Genomic DNA, 12,586 nt, shown 5'->3' with positions numbered 1-12,586 from the left:
CAAAAAGTTACCTGGCCTCCAACACTCAGCCTTCTCAGCTATGGAATGGCTCTCAGGACAGAAGCAGCCTCAGAGTTGTGAGATTTCTGGGAGATAAGGCCCAGGAAGCCCTCCCCACTGAGCCCAGGGCAGATACAGAGAATTGTCAGGCTGATAGTCATGCTTGATGTCCCCTGTGGCCCCTCGGGAGGAGGGCAGGGACTCTGTGGACATCAGGTCTGTCCAATTTGGATGAGGGGAACATTTTCCCAGCCATGGAAAGGTCCTGGGCACCCCTAAGCTGAGGTAAATGAATGTTGCAGAGCTGGCCAGTCAATGGCCCTAAATGCCAACCAGGGTTTGGCTCCATCTGCTAATTAGGGAGCATTTAGTTGGTGCCCACTAGAACACAGTGGCCAGTTCAGCCACACTGGAGTCTGAACTCAGTGCTGGCAGCAGGGTGGGGAGGAGGCTGGGAATGGGCAGGCACAGTGGTGTCCCTAGGGCTAAATAGACCACATTCAGATATTCAGATATACCCTAAGGGGGGAAAAAACCAAACAGGAAAAAGGAGGCTGCTGTATGGGCTGGAGTTGAGATGCTTGCAGAGAGGGTGGTTCTGGCATGTGACAAGCAGCCATTCTTCCTACTGAGACAGTGCCGGCTGGTCTCCCGAAGGCATCTCCGATGAAGGCCAGCCTGTCTGGCTCCTCAAGGAGATGGGCTCCACTCTTCATTTTGGAACCTCTCGAGGAGGACCCCCCACCAGTGGGAAAGTGAAGGGAAACTGTGTGTGCCTGTTGGGGTGCTGGGCCATGCCTACTTCTTCCATCCTACAGTGCAGTGGGGCAGGGACCGAGACAGGGGAGACAGGCCAAGACATCTACCAAATGTAGGAGGACTCAAAACTGAGATTCTCTCCATCAGTGTGTATGTTTTTTGGTGCAGCATAGGTTTCTTGGCTATGTAGTTGAGAACCAAGGCAGTGGAGGGTAGAGTTGCAGAGCCACCCTCCCTGCAAGTGGGCGAGCCAGGATTTAGACTGGGCAGTCTGGTTTTGGAATCCACGTGCTGAATCCCTTCTGTCCATTGTCACGTGTAACTTAGATGTGGCCCCTCTGTGGGCCAGAGCACTGCAGAGCCCCCTTGGGAGCCCTTGGCACCTCAGAGAGGAGACTGGTTCTCTCCCGCCCTTGTCAGGAAGGCTTTTGGCTACAGAGCAGACGGGGTCGGGCTGCCTGCTGGAGGGGTTGCTGCCCTGACCCCGTGCCCAAGCTGGGGAGGAAGCTTTAGGCTGAACAGAGAGAGAAAAAAAAAATTGTCAGTTTCTGTGCATTTGCTCATTTCCTTTGTTCTTTTGAGTCTTGGATTCTTCCTGTGGTGTTCTCTCTCCATCTCCCTCTTTTTTTTTTTTTTTATATGTATGTCTTTTTTTTTTTTTTAGATTTTATTTCTTTTTTTTTTTTTTTAAAAGATTTTATTTATTTATTAATGAAAGCTACAGAGACAGAGAGAGGCAGAGACACAGGCAAAGGGACAAGCAGGCTCCATGCAGGGAGCCTGATGCGGGACTCCAGGATCACGCCCTGGGCAGAAGGCAGACGCTAAACCACTGAGCCACCCAGGGATCCCCGAGATTTTATTTCTTTATTTATTCATGAGAGAGACACACAGAGAGGCAGAGACACAGGCAGAGGGAGAAGCAGGCTCCACGCAGGGAGCCCGATGTGGGACTTGATCCCGGGACTCCAGAATCATGCCCTGGGCCGAAGACGAAGGCAGGCGCTAAACCACTGAGCCACCCAGGGATCCCCTACATCTCCCTCTTTTCCTAGTTTCTCTCTTTATCTCTGTCTCTCCAAGGGTTCCTGAGTCTGAGCCTTCCCAAGACTCTTCTCTGGCGGCATTTTCTCTCACTCTGGTATGTCTTTGTCAGTCAGGGTCTCTCGTTTGTGTATCCCCCCACCACATTGCCATCACATCCTGAGCAGGATTCTGGGAGCAGGGCAGGGCGGGACAGGACCCTGGTCTGTACAGGGGTCACTGACCCAATAAGCCAGAGGCTTGACAAGCCTGCAACCTTGGAGGTCAAAGCCTGTGGTGGAGAGGGAGGCTGCTTCCCCTTGTCAGGGGAGTATTTGGCCTTGGCCTCATAATTAACCTTTCCACAGGCATTCCTTTTGGAATTAGGCAACAGTCTTAGCACCCTGGTGGGAGGCTGCCCTAACTCCACAAGACACCTCTGATGGCCAGCCTTTGGCTCTTCCCTTCCCAGAAAAGACATGACTGCAGTCCCCGTTCCCTGGGCCGGCTGTGCCTAGGTCCCATTGGCTGTGAGGGTGCTGGCAATGCTCTCAGCCCCCACCCAGGCTGCTCTAGAGAGTGGAGCCCTGGGTCCCCGTGGGTAGGGCTGGGGACATGGCAGGCAAAGACCTCAGGCTGGCTCTTCCCCTTCCCTGGCTGAACAGAGGATCCCCTGGGTCTCATCTATCTGTTCCATCACCTAATCCCTCCCCACTCCATGCTACCTGTTCCTCTAAGGCCACACCTGCCCCAAACCTGTCCCTGCTAGAAATAGCTGGGCAGGATAGGGAGCAGCCCTTGTAGGGTCAAGCTGGTCCCCAAAATAGCTCACCAGCTGTAGGTGATCTGGGTAAGGGAGAGCATTGACATAGGCTTGGGGCAGGGTTCTGCTCTCCTTTGGGCATCTTCTCTCAGAAAGGGGCTGTCCTCTGGTCCGAGTCTCTGTTATCACCTACAGGTGGTTAGAGGATGAGCACCTGTTGTGGGCAAGTCACTGGGTTCAGGGTGGGGCTGTCCATGAGCTGACCCATTGGCTGCCCTGCAAGGCATCTCCACTTATAAGTCATGCATATGCTTGCCCCTCCGCAAGTACCAACCCCAGCTCCTACCTAGACCCCTCGCCACATTCTCCTCCCCCCCCATCCCTCTCCTTCCTTCTTCCTCCTCTCTTTTTCCACCCCACCTTGCCCCCCCCCCCCCCGCCCCACACTGTCTCTTGGCCCCTCAGCCAAACCCTCCTTATTCCTCAGCTGCATCCATGGCATTCTTACCGGGACTCTCAGTGCTCTAGCTGGGCCCTTCCAGCTGCTTCTCTGCATTGCAGCCAGTCAGCTTTTCTATTCTGTTGTTTATTTTTAGTTACGAAATGGTTTAATCCTACAGAAAATAATATAACATATCAGTGGGCCTACCTGCCAGATCTAACAAATGTTCCAGTTTTGCCAAATTTGCCTGATACTTTTTTTTTATTGAGGTATACTTGACCTCAGATAGTTTCTAAAAGAAAGACAGACAGTGGTGCAGATTGAGAAGGTGTCTGGAAATTGCTAGATTCCCTTCCTCTGGCCTTGGGTTCTACTTAAGTGGGTCCAGGAGAAAGGCAGGCTTTAGGTCGACTGAGAAGGTAGTGCGGGCAGGGAGATGAGCATGAGCAAAAGCGTGGAGGCAGGACTGTCTCGGGCACATGTGAAGGTCAGGGAGATTCCTGCTTCTGTGGAGGGAGAATTGGAAAGGGAGGTAGGCCTGCACACAGGCGCCTGACAGTCCTCAAGCAGCCAGCCCCTGCTCTCTTTGCATCTCCTTCTCTTTCTGCACCTGTGCTAGGTGGACAGCTGCCACATTTATGAGGTCTCTGGGAGGAAGGCATCACTTAGGTCAGCAGTGGGCTGCCGTCTAGGCACCAGGGTGGGCTGGAGGGCACCGTGCTCTGCCAGGGGACTTTTTCCTCTTGTGTTTCCCAGTTCCCTGGCAGAAGTAGTGCTCTCCCCACAGGAAAGCCTGATTAATCAGTGCTGGCCCTGGAGCCTGGGAAGCCCGAGGCCCCTCTGATGGCTTGCTTCACCGCCTGGGCTGCTTTACCAGGGTCCCCCTGGCAACTGTGCCTGAATTTTCATTTTTGCTTTGGGGATTTTTCTTTTTCCATCTGCACACCACCTTCCCTTCACCTTCTGCAAATGTGAAGGGACGCCAGGAAGCTCTTGTCCTAAAGAGAAGTTCCAAGAAAAGACTCCTGTGGGCTGAAGGGCCAATCTCAGTGACCAAGGAGGAAGCTCTCAGGAGAGAGGATGCAGCTTCAGCCCTTGTGGCCATGAGGCCAAGTCAGGGTACTTGGACGGCCTGGGTCAGCTATTAGGAGTGCCTAAAGTGCCAAAAGGATTCAAACCCAGTTGGGATCACCCAAGACCTGGCCAGTCATGTCCTATATCCAACCCAATGGTAAGTCAATACGTTCCATTTGACCTCCTTCAAAATGCAGCCAGGCTCTGCCTCCTTCCTCTCCATCTACTGTGTCCCCATGCTGGTCCAGTCCTGTCACCTTTGTCCAGGACACCTGGACAACTGAACTGGCCTCCTCAGGAGTCTCCCCACTCTCACTCCTGTCTTTCTACCAACCAGGGTGATCCTTAAAAACATAAGTCAGGGCAGCCCGGGTGGCTCAGTGGTTTAGTGCCGCCTTCAGCCCAGGGTGTGATCCTGGAGACCAGGGATCGAGTCCCACGTTGGGCTCCCTGCATGGAGCCTGCTTCTCCCTCTGCCTGTGTCCCCGCCCCCCCCCTCTGTGTATGTCTCTCATGAATAAATAAATAAAATCTTAAAAAAAAATCAGTTCATATCACACCCCTGTTTAGAACCTTCTTGAAGAAAAAAAAAAAAATAGAACCTTCTCGAAGTCTCCCTTTCTTTTGGGAATCAGCTCCCAACTTCTTACCCTGTCCCCAAGCCCTGGGTGGTGGCCTCCTGCCCCTGATCTGCTCTTCTAGACTTGTCTCCTGCATCTTCCTTTGCTGATTCTATCTCACTACTTACCCACTTGCTCCTGGGACACCAAGCATAGTGCTGCCTCAGGGCTTTTCCCTCTTCCTAGAAACTTCCCCCAAATTTTCAAGCAGCTGACTCTAGGGCACTCTAGCTTCAATTCACATGACATCTCCTAGAAAGGCCTTCCTTGACCACTTCCTCAGAGAGCCTGCCAGCCCTGTCACATTGTTACATTTCATTGTCTTCACAACACTTATTACAATCTGTCATGATCTTGTTTGAGTCTTTGTCTACTCATTTTCTATCTCTTCCCCACTAGAGTGTGAGCTCTGGGGGAGCAGGATCTTGCCTGCTCCTTAACTTGTTTTCCCAGGGCCCAGAACAGTGCCTGACATATAGCAGTGCTCAGGAAATTGTTGTTGAATGAACACCTGAATGCATGGTGAGCTAGTACTGAGTGTAGGGAATGGGGTGCCAGACCTACACCCCCCTCTTCTAAAGGCAAGTTCTACAATTTAGCTCCAGTTCCTCCTCCTATTTGTTTGTCTTCACGGAGAGGCTGTACTTGCCATGAGGACACCTCTGAAGATTAGCTGGAACCCTTATAGCAAAGAACAGCCAGAGTTTTCCACTTCTAGTATGCACAAAAACTACTTAGATGCTGTCAAAATGCAGCTTCTGATTCAGTAGGTCTCCCTGGGGTTGAGATTTTTGCATTTCCACCAAACTCTCAGATGATGATAAGATTAGTCTCAGATCACACCTTGCATTGTGAGGGCATAGTGTGTTGGAAGGATACATTTGAGATCCGCCTCTTATTTTTTCTTCCTTTTGTCCAAATGTGATTTTTCCCCTAATTGGTCTCAGGCTTTGTGACTGCATGGGAATTTGGCCTGGTAAATTTGGGATCTGTATGAGGAATGCTGTTCCAGCACTTCCCAGAAACTGGCAAGGGTGGTGTGGACTGCCTCAGAGGTGGTGGGTTCCCATCATTGGAAGTGTTCCTGTGAGCAGGGGTGTAGATGCCTGTGTGGGGAGGAGGGCCCTCCCTGCAATACCACTCTGTGTCTCTGTGTGCCTTCTACAAGCCTAGGGAACAAGGATCTCAAGTTGGGGCTCATTCACCTGTGGTGACTTTTACAGGTCATCTGGCAATTCCTCAATCCCCACCCTCGTTAGGCCACCTTTCCTTAGTACTTAGCATTCTAAGTGCTGTATGTGTGATTTTGTGGATAGGTTAGGGGGAAGAACGGTGATGGCTTGGGTTTGGGTATAGTTCAATCATGTAGGGGATGTGATGCTTGACTTGATTGGATCGGTGGTGAGCAAAGGGGCATGTTTTATATTAAGTCTTCCCTCTTTCAATTTGGTTCACTAGACCATGACTGAGCTCCTTTGTATTAGTCAGGACAGGCTTATACCGTGTAACAAATCTCAGTGACTCATTATAATAGAGGATTTTTTCCTGCTCATAGATCCAAACTGGTTCCTGGAGGGCTGTGCTCCAAGTTGTCATTCCGGGACCCAAACTCTTCCATTTGGGGACTTCACCCACCATCCCCATGGATCTCTGTATCCAGTCAACAGGAGAGGGAAGAGAGAATGTGGAGGATTGTAGGGAGATTTTATAGGTTGTCTGGAGGATGTACATGTCATCCCTGTTCATATTCCATTGGTCAGAATTCTGTCACATGACCGTACCTCCCAGCAAGGGAGGCTGGGAAATGTAGTCTAGTTGTAGTCCAGCTATGAGTCAGATGCTATGATGGACAGTGAGCATATCAAGGCACAGATGTTATTTACAAGAAATGTACAAGCCTATGAAAGGAAGCATGTGTGTAAACAAATAATTGCAATATAGCGGTAAGTACAGTTCTAAAAATATGACTAAACTACAGAAGCAATGTAGAGGAGAGAGTAAATGAGAGATAAACCTGTGCAAAGGCCTCAGAGATATTGACAGCAAGAGCTCACATGGGGTGTGGAATTCTATGCAAAGGCACAGAATAGCATGAATGGGGACCTGCATCTTATATCCAGGAAGATTGCAGGCAGGCCATGCAGTGTGTGGGGATGTGCAGAGGTAGCAGGACATGTGACTGGAGAGGCAAGTTGGGGCAGAGGTCATGAATAGGCTTGTGTTCCTGGGAGGCAGAGAGCCAACAAAGGTTAAGAAGCCAGAGATAAAACCATTGGATGGGAGCAGATGACAGCAGCATTGGAGATGGTGCAACTTAGCACTCTCTTCACTGGAACCCTCAGAGGAGTTTCACATGTTTCTGTCTCTTATGTTGTGAAGTTTCTAATGGAGGAAAATAGTTGCAGGTGTGGTCAGGCCTGCCCAAGTCACCTGGTGTAGAGTGCTCCTGGCCAGAACTCCCTTGGCCTGCCTGGCTTTTGCCAGGTCAGCCTGACAGCCTAAGGTCTTTCTGGGGCTTCCAGTACCTTTGAAGAAGCTTTTAAGCACCCTTCCTGAGTTTTAGGATGGCCCAACCAATGTTGGTGCTGATCAACAGCACTCCCAAGCACAGGAGAGGCAAGCTGATGGGAAGCCAGGGTTCCATACTGACCAGGGCAAGGCCATAGGAAAGAGCTGTACTCTGCCCAGTGACACCAGCCTTCTTCTATAGCCCATTCTTTTGTTTTTTTTCCTTTTGCACAAGACTTTATGAGGGTGGAGAAAGATGAGGGTGGGTCTGGAAATAGCCTGACCCATTTGTATTCCAACACAATGGGGGAAGAAGAGTTTGGAGAAGAGGATGGAGGAAGGGAAAGACATTGGATTGTCGATTAGAAGCATCCCACTTGGTTTCTCTCTGAGAGAGTTATGTTAGGGAGCCTGTTGGGGACAAGCTCTGGAATCTCACTGCCTTGAACAGTAGCCTAGGTCTGGGACTGCCAAAGGTCTGCCTTGGTCTCATCTCTGCCAAGAACATGCTGTCTTTTTCCCAAACTTTGGTCAGAATTTGATTCCACGGTGGCTAGGACACTTTGAGGATCGCAGTTCTGGGCCACCTAGAGGGATGATCAAGATAAAAAGAATTGACAAACACTGGGGTTGGGTGTGTGGTTCAGCCAGAAAGAAGGTCAGTCAGAAGGTGGAAGTGTGTTCTTTCGCCTTCCTTCTTCACCTTCTTCTCACTCTTTGTCATGGTTGTGGAGGTGGTTATGGAGAAGGGGAGTGTCAGGCAGCTTGGGGCCAGGGGAGGGGCTTAGAAACGTTAGGAGGGTCTCTGATGAGGCCAAGGGATAGATAGAGACCCCACCCCCACCCCAGGAGGAAACAGAGCGACCTCAGCCAGGCCCCTGCTGGAAAACACAGACATACACACACAAACATACACACACCCCAGTGTGGGCAGGCTCATCTTAGGCTGGCCTCATCCTCTGTGGGGAGGCAGATGTCTTTGGCAGTCTGTCCCACACACAGATGTCTCTTTCACCACTGCTCCATCACATGTATTGGCCAGATTTATCTTTCTAGAATCCCACTTCCACTGGGTTACTCCTGCTCAGCATCCTCCAGGGCTCCCTCTTGCCTGGAAGAGGAAGTCCAAGCTCTTCCTCTCAGTCTCAGATGACCCCTCCAGCCCCACCCCCTCACACTGCCCAGCACTCCCTGTCCTGGCCGTAGCACCTGGCTCCTCCAGCCCTGCACTTTCCTGGAGACCAGAGGAAAAAGGAGTAACAAGCAGCCAGGGGCTGACACACTGTGGGTGTTGGGAGGGGCCGGGGTGAGCTCCAGTTCCGCAGTAGGAAACCACACCTCAGGCTTGAGTCCAGGGGAAGCTCTGCCCCTCCTACCTGAAGCCAGGCTCATAGCTGACTGAATCCAGCCTCTCTGACCTCACCCTGGCAGCCCCCAGCTTTCCAGGTGATTATCTGCCCTACCATCACCCTCTTCCCTCTTGGGCAAGGGGAGCCCAAGTGATCTCACATTGAGACAAAGAACAAGAGCCTTAAGTGAAGCCTGTGAAGTTCTTTTAGCCATTGACCCCATTCATCTAGCACCTACAGTGAGCCGAGCACTGAGTACTGTGCTCACCTGTTATCTCATTGAATCCACATACCACCATAGGTGGCTGTTATCACTCACCTCCAATTTACAGATGAGAAAATTGTGTCGCAGAGGAGTAAGTAACTTGGCCAAGATCACCTAGCTTGGAAGGAATGATTTGAAATTCTGACTTCAGAGCTCAAGCATTCCATCACTGGCTAAAGTATTAATAATGGTCAAACAGTACTGAGAGAGGTGAGTGCTTCTGAGGGTCTCCATTATGCCTGGCACATGTTAAAGTGCTTTGCAGTGCTTGTTTCCCTGTTCAATTTTGCTTTGGCCCAAGAGGAGGAGAAAAATGGACTTGACCCTATTTCATAGATGAGTAAACTGAGACTCAGAGAAGTTAAGTAGGAATAATTGTGTTTGGCATTGGGCCACACTTTCTCATGTGTCTTCTCTTTGGATCTTCACAACACCTATGGGACAGGGCAGGTATTTCTACTTAACTGCCATAGTCACCCACAAGCTTCAGCAGGCTGGAACTGGAACCCTCATCTCTTGACTCCCATCCAGTGCTCTTTTTCCCAAGACTGTGGGTCAGCATTGTGTGTCGGGGGAGGTAGGTGTGTGGGATGATCCCACTGGGTAGTTTCAGGGGGAGACTGAGTAGCCACCAGTTTGGACACTTTCTAGACTTGAAGAGGTTTCCCCGGGATAGTTCTGTCCTGTACATTTTGCTTTCTTCATTCTGCATCCTGCTGTGGGGGTTGGGCTATCAGCCCAGACCCCACCACATTAATGTCAAACATGTCCCAGGCAGCGCCCACGCACCTGATGAGCTGCTGGAAAAGCTGGAGGCCTCCTTCCCAAACCTAGCCCACGCACACCAGCTGGACAGCTCCCCTGGGGCCCCTAGATGTTCATAACCAGGCCTGTCCATCCCCATGCTCTCCCTCTGCCTCCCCAACATTAAGGGCTGTAGCTTTTCCTGGCACTGGGGACCCAGACTGGTGTCACAAGGAGAGTGAAAATAACAGCTAATGTGTTTGGGTGCCAGACTCTGTGCCAAGTGCTTTACACACCTTGTCTCTTCTTGCCCGCTGTGTCAGGCAGGTTCTGTTACTGTCCTCATTTTACAGATGAGGAAACCGATTGAAATCCAGATCTGACTAGCTCTGTGCCATTTGTTATTATTATTCACATTTTTCAAAATGTTGTGTAGGTATCCCCTGTGAATTCAGGAAGATTTCCCGGGGCCGGGGGGGGGGGGGGGAGGGAGGCGGGGGGGGGGGCGGCAAACACTTTTGTCTTTCAATTATTATCTATTGTTTCAGTGTGTGTTGGTGTTAGAGGTTGAAGTCTTATGTATCCCCCCGAATTCATGTTTTAGTCCTGATCCTCAGGACCTCAAATGTGGCCTTACCTGGAAATAGGTTGCTGCAAATATCATTAGTTGAGATGAGGTCATACTGTGATAGGGTAGCCTCTAAATCCAGTGACTCGTGTCCTAGTAAAAAGAAGAAATTTGGACCTAGATATGCACACAAGGAGGATACTGTGTGAAGATGGAGGCAGAGATTGAGCTGATGCTTCTGCAAACCGAGCATTGCCGTCAAACCGTCAGAAACTAGGAGAGAAACATGGACACAGCCTTCAGAAGGAGACAACCCTGCCAACATCTTGATCTCAGACTTCTAGCCTCCAGAACTGAGACAATAAACTTTTGTTGTTGAAGCCACTCCATCTGTGGTATGTTGGTAACAGCAGCCCTAAGCTAACACAGTTAGGATACACACACGCACGCACGCATGCACGCACATCATACACTTAGGACTTTACAGAAAATATTGCTTTGGAATGTAACTTATGATAGGATGAATAATAACCCCAAATATATCCACATCCTAATCCCAGAACCTGTGAATGTTACTTTAAATGGTGAAAGGAACTTTGCAAATGTGCTTAAGGATCTCAAGAAGGGGAGTATATGGGGTACTTGGGTGGCTCAGTTGGTTGAGCGTCCAACTGTTGGTTTCAGCTCAGATCATGATCTCATGGGTCATGAGATCCAGCCCAACATTGGGCTCCATGCTCAGTGAGGAGCCTGAGATTCTTTCCCTCTGGCTCTCTCTCTCTCTCTCTCTCTCTCTCTCAAATAAATCATTTTTTTTTAAAAAGAAGGGGAGAATATTTTAGATCACCCAGGTGTAGTGGACCCAGTGTAATCACAGGGGTACTTAGAAGAGGGAGGCAGGAGAGCCAGAGAAAGAGCTGTGACAACAGAGCGGAGTTTGGAGTGATGTGCTTTGAAGATGAAGGAAGGGGCCCCAAGCCAAAGAATATAGGTGGCCTCTAGAAGCTACAAATGTCGAAGAATCAGAATCTCCCTTGGGATCTTGGGATAGAAACCGCATCGTTGACACCTTGATTTTTAGCCCTGAAGACCCACTTTGGACCTTCAGACCTCCAGAACACTAAGAAGATAAGTTCATGTTGTTCTAAGCCACTAAATTGTGGTAATCTGTTACAGCAGGGATCGGAAACTAACATCTAACTTAAATAAGTATTCAAGGTTTCCCAGAAAGAAACCCAAAGAAAAGCAATAGATAGATCATAATAGTGGTAGTATGGATCCTGTGTGGCCAAGGGGCTTGTGCACACATTGGGAAGACCCTGTCTGTGCTGCCCTGCCCCAAGGGGGAAATACATAGTTTTGGGAAGCCCAGTGACCTGGGCTTCACTCTTGCCTCAGTCGCTCCCTTGCTGTGTGTTGTTGAGCAAGTTACCTAACTTCTCTGTGTACTTGTCTCCTTATCTATGCAACACAGGCCTAATCCTTTCTGCCTTGTGGGTGGTGCATAGTAATTGCTCAATATTTGAATTCCTGTTGATTCTCACAATAAGCCTTGAGAAGCAGACAGGGGAGGATCAATTCACTGAACTTTTTTTGAGCACACAGTTCCTGCTATAGTCCCTGCATGCTTGATCATGGCGGGTTTAGAGGCTGGAGCACTTGTGAACCCCCAAGTCTCTTTATCTTGAGATTTCAGCTCTGGGAGGGCAGGAGTGATTCCAGTGCAGGGTTTGCAGAGTTAGACTCGGAGTGAAGGAATCTTTGCTTAAGAGTGCGTTCCAGTGGCCTTTGTACACACGATGCCGTGCCGGTGCCTTCTTGAGAGGTTACCTTGGAAATTGACATGTGTGGGCTCCCTGAAGAGGCTGATGATTTGGCGCTCCCTTCAGACTGATGGTCTTCAAATACATGTTTATGATGTCTTCAGCATCTGTGGGAAGCTGGCTGGGGAGAGGGAAAGACTCCGGTGGCACCCTCAGCCTCCTCTGTTGTCCCGAGTTGTTCATCTCAGACTCACAGCAAAGCCAAGAAGTCACCAGACTCAGCCACTGTAGACAGCAGTTTGGTGAGTGTTATTTCCTGAGTAGGCATCTGGAACATCTCACCTGCCATCCCCACCTCCAGAGTCTCCAACTACATGTGGCACCATCCTCGAGCTTGGAAAATGACACTCTCTCCATCATGTCACATTTCCAGTGGTACTTGCAGATGCCCTAACTGCCCCATCGGGTGGCACACCAGGCATCTGGCCTTATCCTGCTCTGGTGCCAACTATGTGGTCATCCCTAATTCACTGGAATTAATTATTGGGGGCCTCCACCCTGGATCCCTCCACTTTCTCTAACATGGTGGCATTTCCTGGATTCACGGACAAGTCAATTCACTCCAATCTGACTACTTCATCTTGAAATCCTGACACTCCCAATGCCAAGCTTTTGTATTTGCCATTCCTGCTTTTTGAAAGCCTTCCT

At 50.1% G+C, this 12,586-nt stretch overlaps 1 protein-coding gene across 3 annotated transcripts in view; it reads left to right on the top strand.

Moving 5' to 3' along the window:
* The window catches only part of SH3PXD2A (SH3 and PX domains 2A), a 236,149-nt gene that overhangs the window by 65,884 nt on the left and 157,679 nt on the right, over positions 1-12,586 (top strand). The window lies entirely within an intron of this gene.

The sequence above is a fragment of the Nyctereutes procyonoides genome, unplaced genomic scaffold, assembly GCF_905146905.1.
Source record: "Nyctereutes procyonoides isolate TBG_1078 unplaced genomic scaffold, NYPRO_anot_genome, whole genome shotgun sequence".
Taxonomy (NCBI): Eukaryota; Metazoa; Chordata; class Mammalia; order Carnivora; family Canidae; genus Nyctereutes; species Nyctereutes procyonoides.
This window is presented reverse-complemented; position numbering and strand designations above follow the sequence as displayed.